Below are 25,558 nucleotides of genomic sequence, written 5' to 3'. Positions count from 1 at the left end.
AGAAGGTTTTTAACTACAAACTCAATTTCTTTAATAGATACAGAGAATCTATTTTTTTAAATGAATTTTGGTAGTTTGTATTTTTCTTTTTTTTAAATTTTATTTATTTTACAGAGAGAGAGAGCACATGGGTGGAGGGAGAGGCAAAGCAAGGGAGAGAGAGTCTCAAGTGGACTCCACGCTGAGCATGGAGTCTGATGAAGGGCTCTATCCCAGGACCCTGAGATCACGACCTGAGCTGAAACCAAGAGTTGGATGCTTAACCAACTGTGCCACCCAGGCACCCCTGTAGTTTGTATTTTTCTAAGAATTTTCCCATTTTGCCTAAGCTGTCAAATTTGTTGGCATGAAGCTGTTCATAATATTCCCTTTTTATTCTATTGTCTGAGGGATCTCTGATGATATTCCTGTTTTCACTCTAGATATTGATAACTTATGTCTTCTCTGTTTCTTTCATGGTCAATCAGGCTAGAGATTTATCAAGTCTGCTGAATCTTTTAAGAGAAACATTTTTTTTGTTCCAGTTTTAGTATATGTGCTGCTGAAGTGAGCACTTAATGTTTTTTGATATCATTGATTTCTTCTATACTATTTCAGTGATTTCTGTTCTTAGTTTTATCATTACTTTCACTCTGTTTACTTTGAGTTTAATTACTTCTTTTTCTAGTTTCTCAAATAGAAGCTTAGGTTATTTAATTAGGCATTTAAAGCTATAAATTTCCCTCTGCACACTGCTTTAGCTGCCTCCCCCAAATTTTGATCTGTTGTGTTTCATTCTCATTCAGTTCAAAATATATGCTAATTCCCTTGTGATTTCTTCTTTGAGTTATTTAGAAATGTGTTGTTCAATTCCCAAATGTTTGGAAAGTTTCCAAAATTCTTTTTCTTGATGATTTCTAATTTTGTTGTAATTGAGAATATGCACTGCATATTTTCAATACTTTTAAATTTATTGAGACTTCTTTTCAGACCTAGAATATAGCCTCTTTGTAAACATTCCATCCACCCTTGAAAGGAATGTGTATTCTATTATAGTTTGATGAAGTGTTTAAGCAGAATGTTAGTGTTCAAGCTGTAAATGTTGTTAGTGCTATCTACTTGTTCTATCAATTACTGCAAGAGGAGTGTTGAACTCTCCAGCTATAATTGTAGATTTGTCTGTTTTTCTCTTCCATTTTATCAGTTTTTGCTCTATGTATTTTTTTTTTAACATTTTATTTATTTTGGGCGCCTGGGTGGCTCAGTTGGTTAAGCGACTGCCTTCGGCTCAGGTCATGATCCTGGAGTCCCTGGATCAAGTCCCTCATCGGGCTCCCTGCTTGGCAGGGAGTCTGCTTTACCCTCTGACCCTATCCCCTCTCATGTGTTCTCTCTCATTCTCTCTCTCTCAAATAAATAAATAAAATCTTTAAAAAAAAAAGATTATTTATTTGTCAGAGAGAGAGCTCACAAGGAGGGGGAGCAGCAGAGGCAGAGGGAGAAGCAGGCTCCCTGCTGAGCAAGGAGCCTGATGTGGGACTCGATCCTGACTTGAGCCGAAGGCAGATGCTTAACCAACTGACCCACCCAGGTGTCCCTGTATTTTTTTCTTTTAAGTGTCTCCACGCTAGGGCTTGAACTCATGACCCTGATATCAAGACCTGAGCTGAGATCAAGAGTCGGATGCTTAACTGACTGAGCCACCCAGGTATCCTTGCTTCATGTATTTTGAATCTCTGTTTTTAAGTGCATGAATATTTAAGATTATTATATCTTTCTGACAAATTGATGTCATTATAATTATGAAGTGTTCTTTTTTAGCTCTTGTTCTGAATTCTAATTTTATATAAATAGAACAATTTCAACTATCTTTTGATTAGTGTCTGCATGGTATATTGCTTTATTACATTTATTTAAAATTACCTATGTCTTTATGTTTAAAATGGGCTTATTGTAGATGGCATATAGTTGGGTCTTGCTAATTTTTATTTTATTTTAATTTTTTTAAGATTTATTTATTCATTTGAGGGAATAAATCAATTTTATTTGTCAGAGAGAGAGAGAGAGACACCACAAGCAGGAGGGGCAAAGGGAGAGGGAGAGAGAATCCCAAGCAGACCCTGTGCTGAGCATGGAGCCCTACGAGGGGCTCCATCCCACGACCATGAGACCACACCCGAGCTGAAACCAAGAGTCAGAGAGTCGGACGTTCAACCGACTGCACCACCCAGGTGCCTCTCTTCTTTTTATATATTTTTAAATGCTAAATATAAATAACATAAAATATTATGGTATTATGTGATAAAATATATATAAAATAAAACTTACCATTTTAGCCATTTTTAAATATATATTTCAATGGCATGAGCTACATTCACATTGTTGTGTAACTATCACCACTATCCATTTCCAGAATTTTCAAATCAATCCAAACAGAAACTCGGTACCTATTAAACAATAATTCCTCATTCACGCCAACTCCCAGCCCCTGATAACCTTTCACTCTTTTGAGTTCCATCCACCCTTCCTCCCAGTTTGCTCTCTTCCCCTACCTCCTCTAGATTACTTCTAAGGTCCTTTATGATCTGAAGATTCTACTTTTTTTTAAATGCCTTTGGACTTAAGAAAAAAAAAAATCCTGTCTAAATGATAACTTGCTATTCATAAAGATTAACGGGGTTCTCTAAGTCTGTTTATCTTCATGGTTTTTCCCTCCTATGGAGCTGTACATCCTTTAGAACTTATGCGACTATGCATTTAGTAAAAAGATTTTATAATTACTTTGAAACTCAAAAATCCATAGCTAAAAGCAATTAAGAATTGATCTGAACACAATGACAATAAACTCTATAAAGATTTTTAACTTTCCCCTAAGTGTATCATATTGCCAAAGTTTTTTTGGATTTCTGGTCCTACAGATACCCATCTGGACTTTTTGATTTGCGAAAGATAGTATGCATTAACTATAAATTCCCTTACTGTACAAGAGGAATCACTCTTCTGTACATGTAAACTAGAAAACAGCAAAAAGAGATTTCCTCCCTCAGTCTTTGTGCTAATCGGTAGTGCTATGGTTTTTGCTATGTTCACAAGCTGACAAACCGGACAGTACATTTTTCACATTGTTTCAGCCCATGTAAATTTTTCTAAATCAATGGTTCCTGCTTGCCAAGCCTCAGTGAATAACACTGACTTTTTCTCAGTCCACAAAGCTTACCACATGGATTACATATATGCATTACTCACACAACACAATCACTGGCCCATACGCCAGAGTGAAATATGATTTTACAGTTGCCTCTAGAGCACATATTTCCAGATTTGGTTCCACATAGAAGGAGACAGATTTGCAGTTTTTATTTTTTTACACAGATTCAAACACATTCGCCGCAAGCAGAAGTATATGCGCCATAGGCTAGTTCTTTTGTTGTAGGAAACTCTTGCTTCTTTTCAGAAAATCTGTCACCTATTAAAAAAAAAAAGAGCAACACTGCCCTGTTTGCATTGTTAAAACTTCAACCAGGTCCAAAGGAAAATGTGCCTGGGAAATCCTTCACTGATTTGTTTTTGTAGAACAGCTGGAGGTGAGGCCCACTGTACTACTCATACCCAGTTGCTGGTGGTCAAGTTGCACATTCAGGAAGTTCATAATTAGGTAGTTACAGCCCCTGAGTTTCCCCTGCAGCACTCTTTACAACTCTCGATTTGTCTTCTTCCTTGTCATTCCAGACAACTAAGGAAGAAGAAGAAGAAGAAGAAGAAGAAGAAGAAGAAGAAGAAGAAGAAGAAGAAGAAGAAGAAGAAGAAAGAAGAAGAAGAAAAGAAGAAGAAGAAGAAGAAGAAGAAGAAGAAGAAGAAGAAAGAAGAAGAAGAAGAAAAGAAGAAGAAGAAAGAAGAAGAAGAAGAAGAAGAAGAAGAAGAAGAAGAAGAAAGAAAAAAAAGAGAGAGAGACAGGAGGGAAAATGGAAATTGAAATACAATTTTAAATAGGGATTCCTCTAAAATAAACCAAGTTGTCTTATGACTGCTGGCTGTCTCTTAAAAAGAAACAAAAACAAACAGCCACAGCATGTGTATATATTAGTGTGTGTATGCGTGTGTAGTTCCCAGAAACATTTAAAAAGGGTTAAAAACAGTTCAGAAAGGTGTTGTTCTCCTTAAAAATTATGCTCTGAAAGGCTCACCTGCACCTGCTTATGTTTTGATTTCGAAGGGTGTGGATTTAAGATCAACTGGTACTACGTGGACTTCAAGGATTAAATTTTAACATTTTATTTTATAAAATTTCATATCATTTTATTAAATTGTATACAATTTCTTATTCTATCTGCCTTTCCCCCCCACCCCCTGGACTTATTTGATAATTAACACAATGTTGGAATTTGTACCTCAAGTGTTTGTCAATCCCTTATTGATTATTAGCAAGTTTCTTAGTTCTATTTTGGAAGATTTGGCCTTTATTTTTATTATTTTTTAGTAATCTCTACCCCCAGTGTGGGGCTAGAACTGGTGACCCTAAAATCAAGAGTCACATGCTCTACCTTCTGAGCCAACCAGGCACCCCTGAAGATCTGTCTTTTAGTGTAAACTTGGGAACAGCAGGGTTTCTTAGGATCTTTAATACTTTATGAGGCAGTTTTAGAGAAAATGGGGAGAGAGAAAACGCTCCATGAGCCAAACTGTGGTGAGGAATATGCATCGTTATTTTCCTAATAATCCTAGCCTACTATTAATTCATTGATCTAACAGAAATAAACAGAGGTTCAAGTTAAGTGCTACATGCTAGTTAAGCAAAATTAAAACCAAATAGAATTCCTCAAAAAGCCAGACAAAGAACTACCGTATGATCCAGTAATTTTACTTCTAGATACCCAATAATATTGAAAATAGGTACTCATACAAATACTTGGACACAAATTTTCCTAGCATCACTATTTTCAATAGTCCAGAGCTGGAAACAATCCACATGTCCAGCAATGGAAGAATGGATAAGCAAATTGTAGCATATGCATACAATGGGATATTATTCAGCCATAAAAAGGAATGAGGTCCTGATTCATGCTACAACGTGGAGGTACCTTGAAAACATGCTAAGTGAAAGAAACCAGACACAAAAGTCATATATTGTATGATTCCATTTCAATGAAGTATTCAGAAGAGGTAAATCTATAGAGAAAGACTTCAGATTGGTAATTGCCAGGGGCTGAGGGAAATGGAGATTAAGGAATAACTGCCAAATGGATACAGAGTTTCATTGTGGGGTGATGAAAATGGCTTGGAAGTAGATGGAGGTGGTCGTTACCCAACATTGTGAATCTATTTAATGCCACTGAATTGTTCACTTTAAAATAGTCAATTTTAGGGGAATCTGGCTGGGTCAGTCCATACAGAGTGTGACTCTTGATCTCAGGGTTGTAAGTTCGAGCCCCATGTTGGGTGTAGAGATTACTTAAAAATAATAAAATCTTTAAAAAAATGATTAATTTTATGTCGTGTGAATCTCACCTTAATAAAAAAAAGCAAAAGAAAAAAAGAGAAAGAAAAAAGAAAAATACTGCATGTTTTCTCTAAGGTCGCAGTACTTCTTGGAGGATACAAAATTTGATATTCTTTTTTTTTTAAATTTTTTTTTTAAAGATTTTTATTTATTTATTTGAGAGAGAATGAGAGAGAGAGCACATGAGAGGGGGGAGGGTCAGAGGGAGGAGCAGACTCCCCGCAGAGCGGGGAGCCCGATGCGGGACTCGATGCGGGACTCGATCCCGGGACTCCAGGATCATGACCTGAGCTGAAGGCAGTCGCTTAACCAACTGAGCCACCCAGGCACCCCAACAAAATTTGATATTCTTAAACAAAGTTGTAGGTAGGACCATAATTTAGCAAAACAATCTAGATGTGCTTTGCTTTTATTCAAAAAGTAATTTAAAAAATGTTAATTCATATATTAAAAGTAAAACTTATAAACATGGCAATAATCATTTTCATATATTTTTCTATAAAAATAGGTTCTCATGTGAATTATAGGTGCACTCTGGGCCTCGCTTTTAAACTTTACATCCGATCTTTCTCCAATGTACACGTGAAACCAATATATTATCGAGGCTTAATGTAACTTCAACATTTCTCTGTTATTAAGTATATCTCCTCATGTCAAACAGAAACTCTTCCTCCCCCAGAAACCCTTTCTGCCCCTCCTTAATTTCCCTAAAATAAATTGGTAACAGAGGAATTCTAGTACAGTCTCTTCATATGGAATATGAGAGCTTAAAAGTTGAGAAAGGGCCGTAGCATTTCAGATTAAATTATTTTTTTCAAAAACCTACAAATAAAATTGTAGAAAAATAAGAAAATACACATCAGCAAAATAATACAATGAGTGAAGTTAGGCATGAGAGATTCTCTCAGCCCAGGGGAATGTGCACATTCTTTCTGGCTTCCAGGTGGAGCTAGACAGGTAGACTGAGTCATCTCTCCTGGAAAACCATAAAATGGGGTGCAGCCAGCCTTCCTTCTGCTGCCTTCACAGGGCACTGACAGCCTGCCCGATGTCATCATGCAGGTCCTCACAGGCAGAAACTTCCGGGCAGGCCACCATTCACTGAAGTGTCACTGTGTGACATGTTCCAGCAGCTGGAGCTGAGCCTTGATGAGCAGATCACTCAAGACGAAACAGCCAGAGAGAGAGAAGAGCAAGCTGACCATTCAGAACGGGCTCCCTATGAATTACACTTGCTGGAGGGCGGAGAGCATAACTTAAAATTTGAACAGAAAAGGTAATACAAGTACCTAACAAGATACAAGGGGTACACAGAATAGACTTTCTGGATTTAAAAACAACAAAAAACATGATTTTTAAATTCAAAACCACTGGTGCAGAAAATGGTTAACTGCTGAAATCCAACTGATCGCCTAGAAACTGGATGCAAGAAATATTACAAAGCTCAGAGAGAAAAAAAAAAAACCCAAAAAGGAAATTATAAGTAGAGAGATGAAAGAGAGGTATAAGAAAATTGACATGAGAATATTTGGAGTCCCAGAGAGAGAAAATGATGCACAAAGGAGAGGACTATTCAAGCAAAACAAAAAGAAGCATACAAAAAAGATTCCTCTGGATTGAAGAAAGGACCCTAAGGTTCAGGCAGGAATGATATTTATGACAACTGATTTATTTATATAGATAGATATGCACATACATACATATTTATCTATATATGTATATATATCATATTTATTTATATATGTATATGTACACACATAAATGGCTAGGCATATTCTGGTAAAACTTTTGGACTCCAAAGATAAAGTGTAAAATCTCATTCTTTCTGTGTAGAAGCTTTTAAGTTATTTATAGAAGAAAAAAATTATACTGTCACTGAAATTCTCCTTTGCAACACTGGAAGCTGAAAGACAATGGAATACATTTTCAACTTAATAATATATCTCACCTGTTAGGGTACAAGAAAGATGTTTGCGGATATGTATGAATTCAGAGAAGTCACACATCTCATTACTCATCTGGGAAAAATACTAGAAAAAGACTTTAATAATAATAATAAAAACCCAAACAAATAAAACACAGACTTGACCAGGAGAGAAAGCTATAGTGAGCAATGAGTTTGTGATATCTACTTTGAAATGAGCGAACAGGATAGAGGGGGAACGTGTAACATAAGTACTAAATAGAGATCCTAGAAATAGAGAAGTGTACTAAAAAGGAAATTTCTAATAATAATCTTGGATTTAAAGAACTGAACGACCTCAGCAAAACTAAAGAATTGTGAGGAGGGACACAAGGAGGAAGGAAGCACAAATATCACGAAGGCTTTATCTCTTGGGAGGGGAGCGAGGAGGAAATTGCAGTGAATGTTTTCCTCCAGTTGTGTATTGTGGGTGGGGAGTGTTGGTGGGGTAATAAAACTCAGTCAGCGGGGGAAAGTTGGTGTCTTTTTTTTCATGCAATACTAGGGAAATATTGGTTTGATTTTCTATGAGGCTTGGGAAAGGCAAGTTAACTATTAACACAACGCAAAAGGAGAGCAAACTCTCAAAGCAGGTGTCATAATATTCATACTGCGGAACATGGAATTTAAGTTTAAAATCTCTAAACATGGGGTGCCTGGGTGGCTCAGTTGGTTAAGTGCCTGCCTTCGGCTCAGGTCATGAACCCAAGGTCCTGGGATCAAGCCCCTCATTGAGCTCCCTGTTCAGTGAGGAGCCTGCTTCTCCCCCTCCCACTCCCCCTGCTTGTGCTCTCTCTCTGTCAAATAAATAAATAAAATCTCTGAACAGAAAAAAGAGGAACTCTATATAATGATAAAAGTCATAATTTATGAAGAAAATAAAACAGTGCGAAGTTTTTATGCATGAAACATAGCAGCTAAACACATTTAAAAAATATTAGAAATGCAATATAATAGTTTATATAAGCAAGAAGTACTTAAGTCTATACGTAAAAGACTTGAATATCAGGATTAGCCAGTTCTGATAGACAGAGATAGATAAAGGTAGACAGACAAAGACATAGAGGAATTAAATAATACAGTCATTACGCTTGTTTTATATAGATAGGATCATCTTCGTTATTTGTATTTGTGAATTTGCCCACTCGCTAAAATGCATTTGCAGCCATCAAATCAATATTTGTGGCACTTTTTGCAGTCATTCACACTCATGCGGCAGGGCAGCAAAAAATTTGAGTTGCCTGATGGTCACATTCTCAGCTCAAGTCAAACAAGGTAACACTCTGCCTTCTCGTTTCAGCTCTTGTATTATTAGCAAGTATCTTTTTCCCAGGACATTTAGTGTCATGTTTTTCACACTTTTATGCTTTTTGTTGGTGATTTCACTGTTTAAAATGGCTGCCAAGTATAGCGCTGAAGTGCTGTCTAATGTCCTAAGCACAAGAGAGCTGGAATGTGCCCTTATGGAGATAATATACATAGTAGATATATTTCATTCAGGCGTGAGTTATTATGCCGTTGGCTGTGAATTCAAACCTAATGAATCACTAATACCTGTTAAATAATCTGTCTTTAAACAGAAACACATATAAAAGAAGTTTATATATTGATTGGTTGATGAAAATGTTGTAACCAGAGGCTCACAGGAGCCTAACCCTGCGTTTCCCCTAGAAGCAATGGTTCAGTGTTCACAGTGACTTTATAGAACATAGTTACTATACTGGGAATAATGAGAATCACCTGTATACAGATTTAGAGAGAACGTTTAAGTTCTTCCAATACAGAGTATCCACTTTTTTATATTCCATGGAAGATTTCTAAAAATTATTACGTGTATTTCCTTAAAGAACATGGTTTTCTGATCATAATTCAGTAAATTTAGAAATGAATAAAAGTGATAAAGACACTTCAACTACATTGGAATCAGTAAGTACCTATCCTTATTTCTTTTTTTTTTTTAAGATTTTATTTGAGAGATTGAGAGAGAGAGAGAGAGAACACGCACACATGCACACAAGACTGGAGGAGGGGCAGAGGGCCAAGCAGACTCCCTGAGTGCAGAGCCCACTGGGCTCGGTCCCAGAACCCTGAGATCATGACCTGAGCCAAAGTCTGACTAACCGACTGAGCCACCCAGGTGCCCCAGTACATATCTATTTCTTTTTCTTTTCTTTTCTTTTCTTTTTTTTAGAATGGGAGGGAGGGAGAGAGAGAGAAAGGGGGGAGGGGCAAAGTGAGAGGGAGAGAGAGAATCTTAAGCAGGCTCACCCAGTGAGGAGTCCAGTGCGGGGCTCGATCTCATGACCCTGAGATCATGATCTGAGCCAAAACCAAGAGTTGGATGCTTAACCGACTGAGCCACCCAGGGGCCCCAGAAAGGATGATTTGCTTTAAAAGAAAATTTATTTAGAAGCCAAAATCTGGGTACTTGGTGTGGCTGATTGCTATTGAAATATCACTGCTTTCAGTTTCTCTAAGTGGACAGAGCTAGGAAATACACAGATTAAAATCACAACGAGATACCACTTCATATCCACTAAAATGACTGTAATAAGAAGACAACCAATATCAAATGTTAAAGAGTCTATGGAGAAACTGGAACCCTCATAGACTGATGATGGGAATGCAAAATGGTATAGTTACTAGAGAAAACAGTTTGGCAATATCTAAAAAGATTAAACACAGAGTAACTATAAGACTCAGAAATTCCACTTCTATATAGCCAAAAGAATTGAAAACATGTCCACACAAAAACTTGCACATGAATGTTCATAGCAGCATTGCTCATAATAAGAACCAAAAAGCAGAAACAATCCAAATGTCAATTAGCTAAAGTGCAAATAAAAACTACGGCATATCTGTACAACGGAATGTTATTTGGCAATAAAAAGGAATAAAGCACTAATACGTTCTACACCATGGATGAACCTGTGTAGTGAGCTGAATGGCGGCCTCTCCAAAAGATTGTCCTAATCCTTATTTCTGGAACCTGTGAATGTTACCTTATTTGGAAAAAGGGTCTTTGCAGATATAATTCAATTATTGATCTTCCGATGAAGAGAACATCCTTTATGCAAGTGGGCCCTGAATCCAAGACAAGGGACAAGGGTACTTTTAAGAGAAAGGCAGAAAGAGATTTGAAAGACAGAAGAGGAAAAGACACAGACACACACAGAAGGTGATATAAAGACTGAGACGGAGATTGGAGTGATGTGGCCGCAAGCCAAGAATGCCCCGGAATGCTGGCGGCCACCAGAAGCTGTGAGAGCCGAAGCAAGACAATAAATCTCTGTTGTTTGAAGCTACCTGGTTGGTAGTCATTTGTCACAGAAGCCTCAGGAAACTCGTATCACCTCATAACTTTCTTAAACTAAGAAAATGAAGCTAGAAACAACAACAAAAACACATATTGTATGATTCCATTTATATGTATGAAAGTTTCAGAAAAGGCCAATCTGTAGTCAGAAAGATCAGTGGTAGCCAAGGATTGGGATGAAAGAAAGAATTGACTAAATGGGCAGAGGCAACATTTTGGGGTGATGGAAATGTTCTAGAAATGAATAGTGGTGAGGGATGTACAATTATATAAATTCACTAAAAACACTGAATTATATATTTACATTGGTTATTTATGGTATATATGTTATACCTTATAAGAAATGAAAAACTTAGAATTATATTTGACAAGGAAAGCAAAGAACTTACATAAAGAAAACTGTAAAATCATTTTTCTCCCTCTGTGGGTGTGGGAGGCATTGTTAACTAAGATAGGAAATCCTAAAGTATATTTCTATAGGTTATATCAATATATATTTATACAAAAAATTAAAAACTTTTATGAGGAAAGATGCCATAAATGATATGAACTGAGAAAATAATATACTTGAAGAAAATTGTCAGCAGGTGAGAAAGCATGAATATTTCTGATAATACAAGGTAATCTTAGGGGCACCTGGGTGGCTCAGTCTGTTAAGCTTCTGCCTCTTGATTTCGGCTCAGGTCATGATCTCAGGGTTGTGGGACTGAACCCAGGGCCTCCGTGCTCAGTGGGGAGTCTGCTTCTCTCCCTTTCCCTCTGCCCCTCCCCCTGCTCTCTCTCTCTCTCAAATAAATAAATAAATCTGAAAACAAACAAAAAAAATCCCCCCAAATACCCCAAGGTAATCTTAGATGTTAACAAGAAAATGGCAAATAATCCAAAAGAAAATTACGCAAAGAATATGAAGAGCAAAGACAAATGGTCAATAGATAGGTAGCTAGGTAGGTAGGTAGGTAGGTAGGTAGGTAGGTAGATAGATAGATGATAGATAGATAATTAAGGACATGCATAAACTGAAGTATGATGAGAGCATGCAAATTAAAGCATCAATGAGGTATCACTTTCTACTCCATCAAAGTGGGAAAATTATAGAGCAATAATATCTATTGTTGGTGGGACTAAGACTAAGGAAGAATAATCATCTCATATTTCCTGTGGAAATACTGCAAACTGTTATCAGGCCATTGGAAAGCAATTTGGTAACGTGCATTAATGTAAGACACAGACATACTATGACCCATTCTTAGATGTTAATTTCATTGACATAAAGGACCCGCACATGTGAAATATGTACAAGAATGCTTATTTCATAGCCTTGTCCATAGAGGTGACAGATGGGAGGGAAAAAGAAAATGCACCTCAATGGAGGAATCAGTTGAAATAGTCACATTATATCCACAACCACAAAATGTTTTCTAGTCACTGAAAAAGGTAGAGATAGCAAATTAGATATAGAGATACTGGTCAATTTAGAAATTCTTTCAGGTATTACTGCCCAAGAAAAACAAGTTGCAGAGAGGTATATAGATTTTTTTTATAGTTATATATTAATGCCTGTATGTGTATGAATGTGTGTATCTGTTGCATCTTTCCCTTATAAAAACACCATTTCCCATTATTCTTAATAATATATGAGATGCTTCTTTGAGGCCAGATGAATATCCTATTCCCCAAATACCTTTCATCCAGTGGATTTTGTATCCTTGCCCAAATAAATTACATTAGGTGGTTGTAAATGACTCTTTTATACTATTTAAAATAAACTTTACTGAAGTACATTGAATCATTTTTAAAACCCTGTTTTTGTTCCCTGGTGAGTTTTGAAGCCTGAATATCTACACAATGGCTTCCTTTCTTTTTGTCTTGGCCTGTGTAGACCCAATGTACATAGGCTTACTTCATGCTTGCTCATTGTCTCTATCACCAAACTGAATACAGCTGATATTTTCTGTTTTCTCTTAGACTATTTGACACCTCCAGAAAAAAAAATGTAACATATTAGCCAATGAGACAAGTCAATTATACTTTTGATTTTGGCACCTGCATTAGCAGTATTCATTAGTAAAATTTACCAGAATAAAATTTTATTAATCTAGTCTATTTTTCTGCACTTGACAGTTTCTTTTTGAAGTTCTTGCCAAAGCCTCGTTTAGTGATATTACCCACAAGTAGTATTTTTCTGAGTATGACATTCAAAATCTGTCTCTATAAAATAAATTAGGAAATTCACAATACTGCACTTTTTACTGTCAGTTTTTGATGTTAAGTACTTAAATTCTTTGAAAATAAAGTAGACCCTTTTGAGTACAAGTGCCCAGCACAACGGAAATTTCAGTTCAAATTGCTTCATCTGAAATCATTTTTCAAGAGATTTTCCATGTGTATGAAAGAGCTTTAAAGTTTGTTCAAATGATAAGGTTTATGTTTCATTGCTCTATTAAAGACTTATCTGAAAAAAGCAAGTTAACTTTTTGCTTAGAGTGAGAAAAACAGAACCTAAATCCCATGCTGTTTTTTTCAAAGAGTTACTTTTTTTTTTTTTTTTAAAGATTTTATTTATTTTTCAACAGAGAGAGAGACAGTGAGAGAGGGAACACAAGCAGGGGGAGTGGGAGAGGGAGAAGCAGGCCTCCCGCGGAGCAGGGAGCCCGATGCGGGACTCGATCCCGGAACCCCGGGATCATGACCTGAGCCGAAGGCAGACGCTTAACGACTGAGCCACCCAGGCGCCCCAAAGAGTTACTTTTGAAGTAAGTACAATCTACACCCCTTAGTATTTTATCAAATAAAAATACAGAATTAAAAAATAAAATTTTAAATCAGAAAGTTTCATGCAACGTACTCTCTAGTTAGAAGCATTAAGAAATCTCACTGAGGGATTAGGCGAATAACTATTTTAACATCATGAAAAAAATCTTTGATTTTTCTCTAATTTGAACTGAAGGTGATTGTAGGTCCATAGAGTTACATAAAAGCAAACATTTTCATATCCCAGAATGTTGCAGTGGTTCAAATGAGGAAGTCAGCCTCAGAGATTTGAATTCCAGTCCCAGCTCAGCTATGTGGCAATCTCCCCAGGCTATGGCTTGCTGGACTGTAAAATGAGATAGTTGAATTAGTGGAAAGATTGTAATCTCTTTTCATGTTAAAAATTCTATACTACTATGGTCAGTGAGGCTTGTGTACATACAAAAATGGCACCACATAATTCACTCATTCCAAAAAAAATATGCGTCGAGCACATGACATGCTACATACGAGGTATTGTTCTAGGCACTGGGAATACAGACAACCTACCCTCTCAAATGTGGAAGAAGTACAAAGCAAGTTAACATTGCAGGCATCTAATAAATCTTGACTAACATATGTTCTACTCTTTCCACAAATCATACTCTTGTCCCACGATTCCACTGAAACCACTCTTGTCGTCAGGGACCTCCATGTTGCCAAATCTAATCACCAACTCAGTTGTCATCAACTTGTCTGTCTGTAGCATTTGACCCAGCTGATCATTCCCTCCTCCTTGAAGCATTTCCCCCTCTTGGTTACCAGGACACCATTCCACGATTCTGCTATCATAATGGCGCTTCTTTTCAGTTTTCTTTGCTGTTTCTTTCCATCCCTGCTAATCTCTAAGTGTTGGAGGGTTCCCAAATCCACCGTTGGGCGTCTTTTATTCTCTATTTATACTTACTCCCTGGGTGATTTTTGTCTAGTCCTATGGCTTTCACTTCCACTGACAACTTCCAAATTTATATCCTCCGCTCCACTTCTTCCCTGAGCTCCAGAATTATATACCAAGTACCTATTTGACAACTCGGAATAAAATCCAAATGCCACTCTCCCCCTCGCTCACTCTGAGACTTGGGGAGAGTGCATTTGGGACCAGTATCTATGATGGGTGAGGATGAAGGAGGCAGCACTGAAAAGTGGGAGCAGCTGAGCTGTTGATGCAGTTACAGCAGAGTCCTCAGCTGATCCCACAGAAAGCTCTGGAGCTGGGAGGGATCCTCAGAATTGTTCCAGTCAAGGCAAAAGATCTGTACCGCCACATGAGCCAGTCATCGGATGCAGGCTGCCCTGCCCCAGGAAGGCCATGACCTTGGGCAAGACAGCTTCCTCCTACAGAGAGCTGTTCCTGGAGAGGACTCAGCTGTGACTGGTCAGCAGCCAATATTCATGGCAGCTGGGGAATGAGTGCCTCACCCAGAAGGGGGATCTGGGTAGTACGGCTTCCGTGATGACCACCCAGGATCTGATAGCATCTCATACCCATCACTTTGTCTCCCTTAACACAGCTTTCTTTTTTTCTCAAAGTGCTTACTATGTGTTTTACTTAATGGTTTGCTTATTGATCCCTACTAGAATAAAACACCATGAGAGCAGAAACTTTCCTCTTTCTTCTTCAAGCCGATATCCCCAGCATCTAGAAACAGTGCCTCGAACAGAATAGGTGCTCAATAAAGATTAGCCAATGAGTAAATAAATGCATTGCATGCCTACTGTATGCTAGAAACTACTGTGTTGTGGGAGTACGGAAGTGAACAAGACAGGCTCAGTCACTACCTTCACAGAGCTTGCAATCTAGTAGAAATTGTAGACATATATCGCACAGAGAGATAAAATATGCATATGTATACTCTTTTTAAAAGTGTAATTCAGGTGATGCCTGGGTGGCTCAGTCGGTTAAGGGTCTGCCTTCCGCTCAGGTCGTGATCCCAGGGTCCTGGGATGGTGCCCCACATCGAGCTCCTTGCTTAGCAGGGAGTCTGCTTCTCCCTCTGCCTGCCACTCCTCCTGCTTGTGTCCTCTCTGACAAAAAGAAAAAAAAAAAGTGTAATTCAGCCAAATGCTATTATCTGGTATTTTACTAATCTATCTAGATTCAGTGCATCAGAGAGTTCATCATATAAAACTTTTTACTGAATGACAATGTCGACTAAAAAAAGAGTGGAAACTTTAGCTAGACAGTTATGTATTGCTCCTGCCAATTTTTGAAAAGAAAAGTTAGATCACTGGGACACGTCTTTTGCCCAGCTTAGGAGGAAAGAATAAGGGACAAAATAAGAGCGAGACTAGCTCAGAGAAAATGAATACTTACTTTTAACTGGAATTTTTATTAACCAACATCCTGTTTTCTAAAATGCTGGAGAGCAAGGCTATAATTGTATCTAAATAGATAAGGGGTAAAATGTTCTGTAATGAATGGATAATTTATAGTCACTTTGTACATAGGGATATAATTTTTCCATTACTTTAGCTTCGGGGACGGCTAAAATATAATAAGGACAAGGAAATCACACTTCGGCTTCTATGTCGTTGTTGTGGAATCACAGGTTTATCTTTTTTTTTTTTCTTCTTTTTAAAATTTTACTTATTTAGGGGCATCTGGGTGGCTCAGTCGGTTAAGCGGCTGCCTTTGGCTCAGGTCATGATCCCAGGGTCCTGGGATCGAGCCCCGCACACACTTCCCCCTCTCCCACTCCCCCTGCTTGTGTTCCCTCTCTCACTGTCTCTCTGTCAAATAAATAAATAAAATCTTTAAAAAAATAGATTTTATTTATTTGAGAGAGCACACGAGCAGGAGCAAATGGAGAGGGAGAGATTCATCTTCTAAAAAGCAGATTATCTCCCTCAAAGTATGTTTTCTACTTTCTATACACAACCATATTTTATTTCCACTCACAACCAACTAATTTTGCCTAATAGAGTTTCAGCAAGATGAATCCTATTCCCCCATGTGTATTTTATCCCCCCATGCGTATTTTAAAGATTTTATTTATTTATTTATATGAGAGAGAGAGAGAGAGAAACAGCATGAGAGGGGAGAGGGTCAGAGGAGAAGCAGGCTCCCCGCTGAGCAGGGAGCCTGATGTGGGACTCGATCCCAGGACTCCAGGATCATGACCTGAGCTGAAGGCAGTCGCTTAACCAACTGAGCCACCCAGGCGCCCCCCCATGTGTATTTTATTTTAAATTTGAAAGCCTTTCACTCTGCATTTTCTGTGTGGTAGAGAACATGACAACCAACATTTCAATTCTTGGTTTGTCATAAACAAGATATTTGGCATTTCTAGAATAACTTGTATGGGAAATCTCAAATTGCTCTATATTTATGAGTTCACTAGTCTCTTTGCTTCCTTACACATTGTTGGCACAATGCATGAAATATAACTGGGTCTGTGTGAGTTTATGTGCCTATGTTCTGTGCATCACTTCATCCTAGGAGAAACGTAAGCCTTGAGAAGAATAAGAATTTCTACATTAAAAGTGAAAAAAAAAAGCAAGATTTTTTTATGCTCATGGATAATAAAACCATTGTGTCTGACTTCAGACAGCTTGATGTGGTCCTCTATTAAAATAAATTTTAAATTTCTGATAAATACCTTAACTGTCAATAATTTATTAATTTGCTGAGCTGTCACCTCTATTCCTGGGTATCTTTTAGAGAAGAGTAGACAACTATTAGCCTGGTGTTGTAGTGTGCAAATCAGTTTAATTACATCATTGCTTTGATGACTGATGGTTAATTAGATGGCAAGGTCCTTACAGCAGGTCTTACAGAGCACAACAAATGTCAGAACTCTACAAATTATCCTTGTTGATAATTAATTAATCCTCTTACAATAGGAGGTGATACTTGAGTACCTCTAAGCACAAAAGGGCTGCTGTAAGCCCTCAATTTTAGACTCAACAATATTTGATAAGAACAGGTGAAGAACCATGGATAGTTAAGTAGTACAGAATCTCACAAAAAGAAGTGACAAGAAATGATCTCTTACCATGAACTCAAATGACTGTCAGGTGTGCCAGAAGTGGCTCTAACCTAATACCTCACCCACCATTGCACCTGTGTCTGCCTCACTCTCTCTGTATCTGTCTCCTGTTCATCTCTCACTATCTCATCCTTCACCTCCTTTCTTTGAGCCTGCCGGCTTCTTCTTTGTTTTGTGCATTTTTCTTCCTTTCCTGATCCCTGGTTGTTCATATCAACTGACTAGAAAGTATAATTTTATGGCTTCTAATATTTTTCCATAAAATTTTTTGTTAATTTTATTTTTCAGTTTTAAAAACAGAAGAGTAAAATTCTTTAAATTTCCTTATTTAAAAGCTTTTCAATTATGTGTCGATTTTGACTTTTATGGGCTGGTGTAATTTAAGATGAAAAAAAAAAAAGATTACTTCCTCAAGGTTTGGTTATTCCTCTAAGAATAGAACCTTGCCCATAATATGTGTCCAGTAAGTGATTTTTATTTTTATTTTTTTTAAAGATTTTATTTATATATGAGAGAGAGAGTGAGCGAGAGAGCACACAAGCGGAGGAGGGGAGGGACAGACACCCCACTGAGCAGGGAGCCTGACACGGGGCTCGATCCCAGGACCCTGAGCTGAAGGCAGACACTTAACTGACTGTGCCACCCAGGCGCCCCCAGTAAGTGATTTTTAAACAAATGCTCAATATACAAAACTAAATTCTTACTAGGGTCCTCAATAAGTGTGCTTATAGCTTATAGCAGCATCCCCCAGACACAGATAGGCATTTAAGACATCAACCTGAGGGGGATACTTATCTTTTTGCTCATCTATGTGTCAAATCCTTTAGTGATGGCCAGATAGAGTTCGCCTGCAGGAGATTTCTACATGTAACAATTCGTAGAGGAGTATTACAGGGCTATGCACCTTATAGATAAATTAGTTTATAAATTAATCTAAATATAGATTATAGAGCTATAATCAGAAATTAGAAATCTTACGAATTTAAGAAATCTTAAATTCTATAATTTAAGAAATCTTATGAACACTCAAAAGCACAGGTTGAGAACTACATATACTTTATCTTACGTTCAGTGAATTTCAGAATAGTGCCTCTCAAACTGTAATGTGGGACAGTTCACCCGGGAGTGTGTGAAGGGGCAGATTCTGGTTCCTTGGTCTGAGGCAGAGCTTGAGATGCTGCATTTCCAGCAAGCTTCCAGGCGACACTGCTGTGGCTGGTCGGTAGATCACTCCAGCAGCAAAGGTCTAAAGGTACTAGGACCTTTATCACCCCTCAGTTCCTTCACCCCTTTGTTAGCACCCTTTAGTTCCTTCACATTAAGGAATTGTTGCTGAGCCTCAGCTAAAAGGTCATCTAGCCTGTCCTGGGGTGTCTGTTTGCTGCAAGGCTTTGTTACTGATGACATGGATTCCTCAGGATGGACTTGTTAACCCCGGGAACAGCTGCTGGGTGCTGCTGGGTGCTAATCTGTGCGCCATTCGGACGCTGGTTCTGGTGACTGCATTCTCTGGCGCTTTCATTTCCTTTGTTCTGCTGGGCAGGTAAATGGTGGGGGGAGGGGCAACAAGAATGATTTCTTGCTTTATCTATAAGGTGCATAGCCCTGTAATACTTTCTGTGTGGTATCGGTGGCGATTTGGGACATTACCCTCAAATAATACAAGTCTCGTATATGTTATCTCCTTGAATTCTCACAGCAGCTCGGTGATGTAGGCAGTATTGACGTTATTGTTTCCATCTTATGGGTGAGAAAGCTAAGATATAGAGTAGCTCAAGAACTCCAACAAGGAACTTCCACAAAGGAAGTTAACAGCAAAACTGGGGTTCACACCCTCCTTTGGTGACTCCAAGTCCAGTAGGAAGATGGACCATTCAAGCTTTGGGGGGTCTCTCTAGGTCCCTACACATCCACAGATTTCTTTTTCTTTGGTTGTTCCTTCGCACGCTACAACACCTGCCTCCTTTTCCAAAGAGTTAGAGCAAGAACAGCTTGAACCTCTTGATGGTCTGTTGACTTCAGTTTAAGAAAGATTATTTCTAGGTTCTAAGAGAACGTGGAAGAATAGAATATATAAATGGAAAATAAAGAGGTGAAATTACAATGAGGATAAATGCTAAGAAGTGGGATTATCATCCTCCCCAGTTTACCTCTTCCTCGTCCTTTTTGTATTCCACTATGGAACAGAAGACAGTTTTGTAAACACTTAGACCTCTGACTTCTTTAGGTAAATTTATTAACCTTGGAGACCTTTCCCCATTTCATTAGGGAATAATTTTTCTTTCTTTCTTTATTTTTGAGAGAGGGTGAGCGAGCACGAGTTGGGGGAGGGGCAGAGGGAGAAGCAGACTCTCTGCTGAGCAGGTAGCCTGATGTGGGACTTGATCCCAGGACCCTGGGATCATGACCTGAGCCAAAGGCAGACGCTTAACCAACTGAGCTACCCGGGCACCCAGGAAATAATTTTTCTACTGTCATTTGAAGTTTAGAATGCACAATAATGCCCACATTAATTGACACTAGACAATATGCTTTGGGGTGACTGACTGCACAGGGTGCTGCATTTTCATTTAGTGTTTTTTTTTTAAAAATTTCAGAGGGAAAGAATCAGGCAATTGCTGTAATTACACTGATTTTTTTAAAGATTTTTTAAAATTTATTTATTTGAGAGAGAGAGAGTGCTAGAGAGAGAGCACATGAGCAGGGGGAGTGACAGAGAGAGAGAGAGAGAGGGACAAGCAGACTCCCCACTGAGCAGGGAGCCCCATGCGGGACTCAATCCCAGGACCCTGGGATTATGACCCAAGCTGAAGGCAGACACTTAACCGACTGAGCCACCCAGGTGCCCCTACATTGATGTTTTAGTAGGGGCAAAAATATAACCCACTCCAGGGATGCCTGGGTGGCTCAGTCTGTTAAGTGCCTGACTCTTGATTTTGGCTCAGGTTATGACCTCAGGGTGGTGGGATTGAGCCCCATGTCAGGTTCCACAATGAGCATGGAGCCTGCTTGAGATTCTCTCTCTCTCCCTCTCCCTCTGCCCCTTTTTCCGTACCCCCCTTAAAAAAAAAAAAAAAAGTAACCCACTACAAATTGGAAAGTGCAAAAAAAAAAAAGCTTTAGCAAATTTCTCTACAAACTATTTCTTATAGTTCTCTAGTCTACTCCACGAGCAGCTAGGATGGGGCATAAACTTGTCAGTTAAAGAAATTTTAGTATCTTTCATTTTAAAACAGGCTTTTTGGGTAACTCATGCATTTTGGGTAAATATTCATTGTTTCTGGGTACCCTCCCCCAATCCTGGGTCTTCTCTTAATGATCCTGGAGGTGAGGCTGGGAGAGGGGGTACTGGTTCTTGAGCTCCCTTAGAGCTGTTGGATTAAAATAGGCCCTTGATGGCTTGGGAGTGATGTCCCTTATCCCTCCTGGTCATAGGCATACCTTGCTGACATCTGCTGCTGAAATCTCTGGTTATGAAACTGGTGTGAATGCTCTTGATTCAGCCAAGATCAAGACTACTGCTGGCGCTGCAGATCCTCTGGTTGCATCCCCAGCCAACATGGTTGGGAAAGTCCACTCTTACCCTGGGGCCTCGGCAACCTCTTGGCAGGTCACCGGCTCTCTACTCAGACACCCCCAGCAAGGGTCATGTGGGAAGTACACATGGAAGCCAAGGGAGACCCCAGGGGCACTTCTCTGGCCTTCTGTCCTCAGCTATTTCCAACTGGACTTGGAAATAGCTTGCACCGTGCCATGTTAAAGCTGGGGTTCCGTTAAGGGACTTGAAATCGTCACCGTGTGTCTCCAGAGAAGTTACAAAAGGCCTCCTGCTCTGGAAAACCTCTAAGCATATCTGTGGGGCAGGGAGGCGACTAGCCCATATAGAAGCTTTGGGAAAATGAGATAATGACATCCCTCCGGTGAATATACCTTTGGGCCAGGCTGCCAAGCTTGGTGAGTAGAACAAGGCCTGGACAGACATCCTTACTTGGCTCCCTGGCAAGGTATCTGTGCGCAGCAAGCGAACTGCACAACACTTATAGTGGCTCTGGAGGAAGAAGCTAGAACCCAAATGTCCGAATGCTTTCTTCTCTTCTCCTTCTCTTACCTTCTCAACTTCTCCCCGAAGAGCTCCCACTTCCCCTTTCTCTTTAGGCAGTCACAAACTCCCTTTATGTCATATCCTGAGCTGCCATTCTTATGGCTCATGTTAGAGCCCTATGAACTGAGTCTACTGGGTGTGGCTGTCATATCAAGTCTTGCCGTGAACTAAATTACCCCCCAGATTTGGCAATTAAAACAACAAATGTTTATAATCTCACAGTTTCTGAGAGTCAAGTATCCAAAAGTAGTTTAGCTGGGTGGTTGTAGTCAAACTGCACCCACGACTATTGTCTCTAAAGACTTGCCTGGGACTGGAAGATTCTTTTCCAAGCTCACCCATATGGCTGCTGGAAGGAGGCTCTAGTTCTTCACTCGTGGGCCTTTCAGTAGCGCTGCCCAGGACATGGCTTTCCTCAGAGTGAGTGACTCCAGATCATCTCATCTCAGGAGTGACATACTATCACTTCTGCCATATTCTACCGGTCACACAGACCAACCCTGCTCCAATGTGGGAGAGACAAAAGAAGGGTGTAAATACCAGGAGATAGGGATCAACAGGTGCCATCTTGGAGGCTGGCTACCACATTGCTCTGCCAGTGTTTCTCCATAGGGTCAGCATCGACATGTGGGGTAAGACACTTGTTGGTTAGGTAGGACTGTCCCAGGCATTGCTGAACATTTCAGCATTCCTGGCCTTCACCTACTAAATGCTGGCTGCACTTCACAGTCAGTGTGACAATCAAAAGTGCCCCTGCAACATCCCTAAGATAAGCAGCATTCACCCCTCACTGACAACTTCTCTAGTATGTGAATCAGGAGGATCTACACTTCGGGAGTTAATTAGAATAAAAACATATCAGTTTATTATTCTCAAAAATATTATAAATGTTGCACTGGTATTGCCTCCCATGGTTTGAAGTGACTGAGAGATCGATAGTCCTATATCATTGAGGACTATAATTTGAAAGACACTGAATTTGGAGAAAATTCTTGCTTAATCCTGCCTCTACCATTTGTTAGCTGAGGGCCTGGAGCAAGTTCTTAAACCCTCTGAGCCTCACCTGTGAATGGGAAATACCACTACTCATCACACGAGGTGACAGCTAAAGAGAGCAAAGCACCTTTGAACAACACATAGCTCACTCCTTCCAAAGGTGCTAGAGTGTTCCAGTCCCTCTGGTTTGCAATAGGAGTGTCACAGGAACCAGCTAACCCAGCAAGCCTAAGGAATGGGCCAGGATTCCCTCAACAGGACAATCAACGCAAGCCTGGCTTCGCTCCTTCACAGAGGCCTGAATCCTTCCTAGCTACAAGATGACTGCTGGGTTTTATTTTGGGGAGATACTTGGTTGTCAGCTAAACCCACCGCTTGCCTTCTCTGGTCCCTGGCCAAGGCGTGACTCTCTTGGGACAACTGTTTCCTCCCATTTCACTCCTCTGCTCTGGATTTCCTTTTCCTTAACCCTAACTCCCCTGCTCCTCTCCTCCTGAGCATTTCCATTTTCTTTCTGGAAGGTGTTCACACCCACTTTCCACTTCTCCATGAACTGCCTCCACTTTCTGGAAACCTGGCTCACTCCCGAACTTTGTGCTTTCCCTGCAGCATTTCTCAAGTTGACTTTTCCTCAAGAGCTTTCAGGCAGAACTCTTCCACCCATAGCTGTCTGCCTTCTTCATGCTCTGGGCTAGGGAGCACTCCTGGAGAAAAATCACACAACTTTCCGGAAGCATATACTCCAAATTTGCTTCTGTGCCACCTGGGCCATCAGCACGCCCTGGAACTCTTGCTTCCCTGGTCAGCATGTTCCTTCAGCCTCCATAGCATCTATTATAACCCCTTTCCTCCATTCACCTCAGACCTTCCACTCTGCTCCTTTGTCCTTCCGTCTCACCTCAGTCCTCGGAGGATGCTGCCTGCCACTTCACAAAAACATAGAAGCCAGATGAGAATGCCTACAATTTCCTGTCACCCCTCCCATCAACACCTCTGTCCCTTTATCTGTGCCTATGTTCCCCTACCTGAACTCTCTGAACCCAGGCTCTTACTATCTTGGGCTTCTTTGGATGCTTCCCTCCAATAATTAGCCTCTCTTCTATATTTCCATCTTGACATTTTCACTGGCTCCTCCCCATTAACTATCCTCAAGTCTGTTCCATCTTAAAAAAACCCAAAAAGCAAAAACCACTCCCTCCAACTCTTCCCTTCCCTCCCTGCCCCACACTTTCTTCCCGTCCCTCCTCCCTGCCACAGCCCAAGTTCTTGAAATAACTGTTATCATTTTCTGCAATTTCCTCACCTCCCTTTCCTCTCAATTGACTGCAATCTGTTTCTGCCCACACCTCTCCTCAGAAACTGCTCTCACCCAGGTCATAAACTATTTCCATATCACTAAATCTCATGAACAAGTGCTCATTTCTTATCTGACCTGACCTCTGAACATTCGACACTGTCCACCACTCCCTTCTCTGTTGGAAGGCTCTCTTCCCTTGCCTTCCATTCGACCACATTTTCCACCCATAGTGATCTTTCTGAATCTTTCATCATGTCTCTTCCCTCACTCCTACTTAAAATTCTTCATTGACTTTCCTTGTCCACAGGATAGAAAGCTTTTTCATAGTTTGTTCTCTCCCACACAGTGACTTACCACTGCCACCCCCAACGTATCCTTCAACTACACTGAACTATTTGTAGTTCTATCAGGTTGTTTGCTGTATCTTTCTCTGGACTTTTGCACATGTTTTTTCCCTGTGCTTTCCGTCTTGGCAGGTTAACTCTTATTCATCACTTTTTCCATGATGCCTTCTATGGCCTCCTTGTAACAGTTAGATGTTCCTCCCATCTTCTGTCATGTGTTGGCCTCCATCATAGTGCTCAGTTTGCTTTAATTGTCCATCTACCCTTAGACGTCAGGGAAGAGACCTCTTCTTCTTTGTGGTTTTAATCCTAGAGTCTAGACAGTGCCTGGTGCATATTAGGAGCTCAATAGTTATTAATTAAAGGAATAAATAACTCTATTAATGTGTATCACATGAATGGCATATGATGGACACTTATAAAAATTAGCTGAATTTGAACTTTAGGTGAGGGAAACATTAGGGATATAAGAGATGGATTTCAAGGGGATAAAGGACCAAAGGGACTTTCCTCCTTACAGCTCATGTCAAGGCCGGAGAGCCAGATGCTCTCCTACTCTTACCCTTTATCTCCTTTGACAAGGGAAAAACACCTGCCCCTTGGAGAAGCCTCTGCTGACCTTGGCGTTGCCATTTTAAAGATGATACTGAAAACAAAGGATGAGCCAGGATGGGAGAAATAAGTCTTTTCTGGTTTTCTTTTCATAATTCAGATGGAAGAGAAGCATTCAAATGGCAGAGGAGAAAATACCCCCCATAAGTGCAGCAGATTTCTGGGCTGAAATTTAAGAAATATTTACTGTTTCAAATTTTTAATGTTTATTTAGGTGGGTATCTTGAAACAAACACACTAATTACTTTATCCCGCAAGTTAAAAACAAAACAAAACAAAACAAAGGCAAATCAATGTATTTTCTTTCTTTCTTTTTCTTCTTTTTTTTTTTTTTAAAGATTTTACTTATTTATTTATTTGAGAGAGAGAATGAGATAGAGAGAGCATGAGAGGGGGGAGGGCCAGAGGGAGAAGCAGACTCCCCGCCGAGCAGGGAGCCCGATGCGGGACTCGATCCCGGGACTCCAGGATCATGACCTGAGCCGAAGGCAGTCGCTTAACCAACTGAGCCACCCAGGTGCCCATTTCTTTCTTTCTTTTTTTTTTTTTAAAGATTTCATTTATTTATTTGATAGAGAGAATGAGAGAGAGAGAGAGAGCACATGAGAGGCGGTAGGGTCAGAGGGAGAAGCAGACTCCCTGCCGAGCAGGGAGCCTGATGCGAGACTCGATC

The 25,558-nt window shown here is 39.8% G+C and overlaps 1 long non-coding RNA gene across 1 annotated transcript; it reads right to left on the bottom strand.

The window, feature by feature from the left end:
- Positions 1–3,987: 3,987 nt before the first annotated feature.
- Positions 3,988–15,411, bottom strand: LOC145723221 (uncharacterized). The gene is made up of 3 exons (XR_014148129.1): positions 15,325–15,411; positions 13,481–13,852; positions 3,988–13,266 (listed from the first exon to the last, which is right to left on the bottom strand). It is a non-coding gene; the product is annotated as an uncharacterized LOC145723221 (long non-coding RNA).
- Positions 15,412–25,558: the final 10,147 nt, after the last annotated feature.

This window comes from Leptonychotes weddellii, chromosome 1 (genome assembly GCF_054177405.1).
Source record: "Leptonychotes weddellii isolate Sample4059 chromosome 1, ASM5417740v2, whole genome shotgun sequence".
Lineage (NCBI taxonomy): Eukaryota > Metazoa > Chordata > Mammalia > Carnivora > Phocidae > Leptonychotes > Leptonychotes weddellii.
The sequence above is the reverse complement of the archived record's forward strand: the minus strand, read 5'-3'. Positions and strand labels throughout refer to the sequence as shown.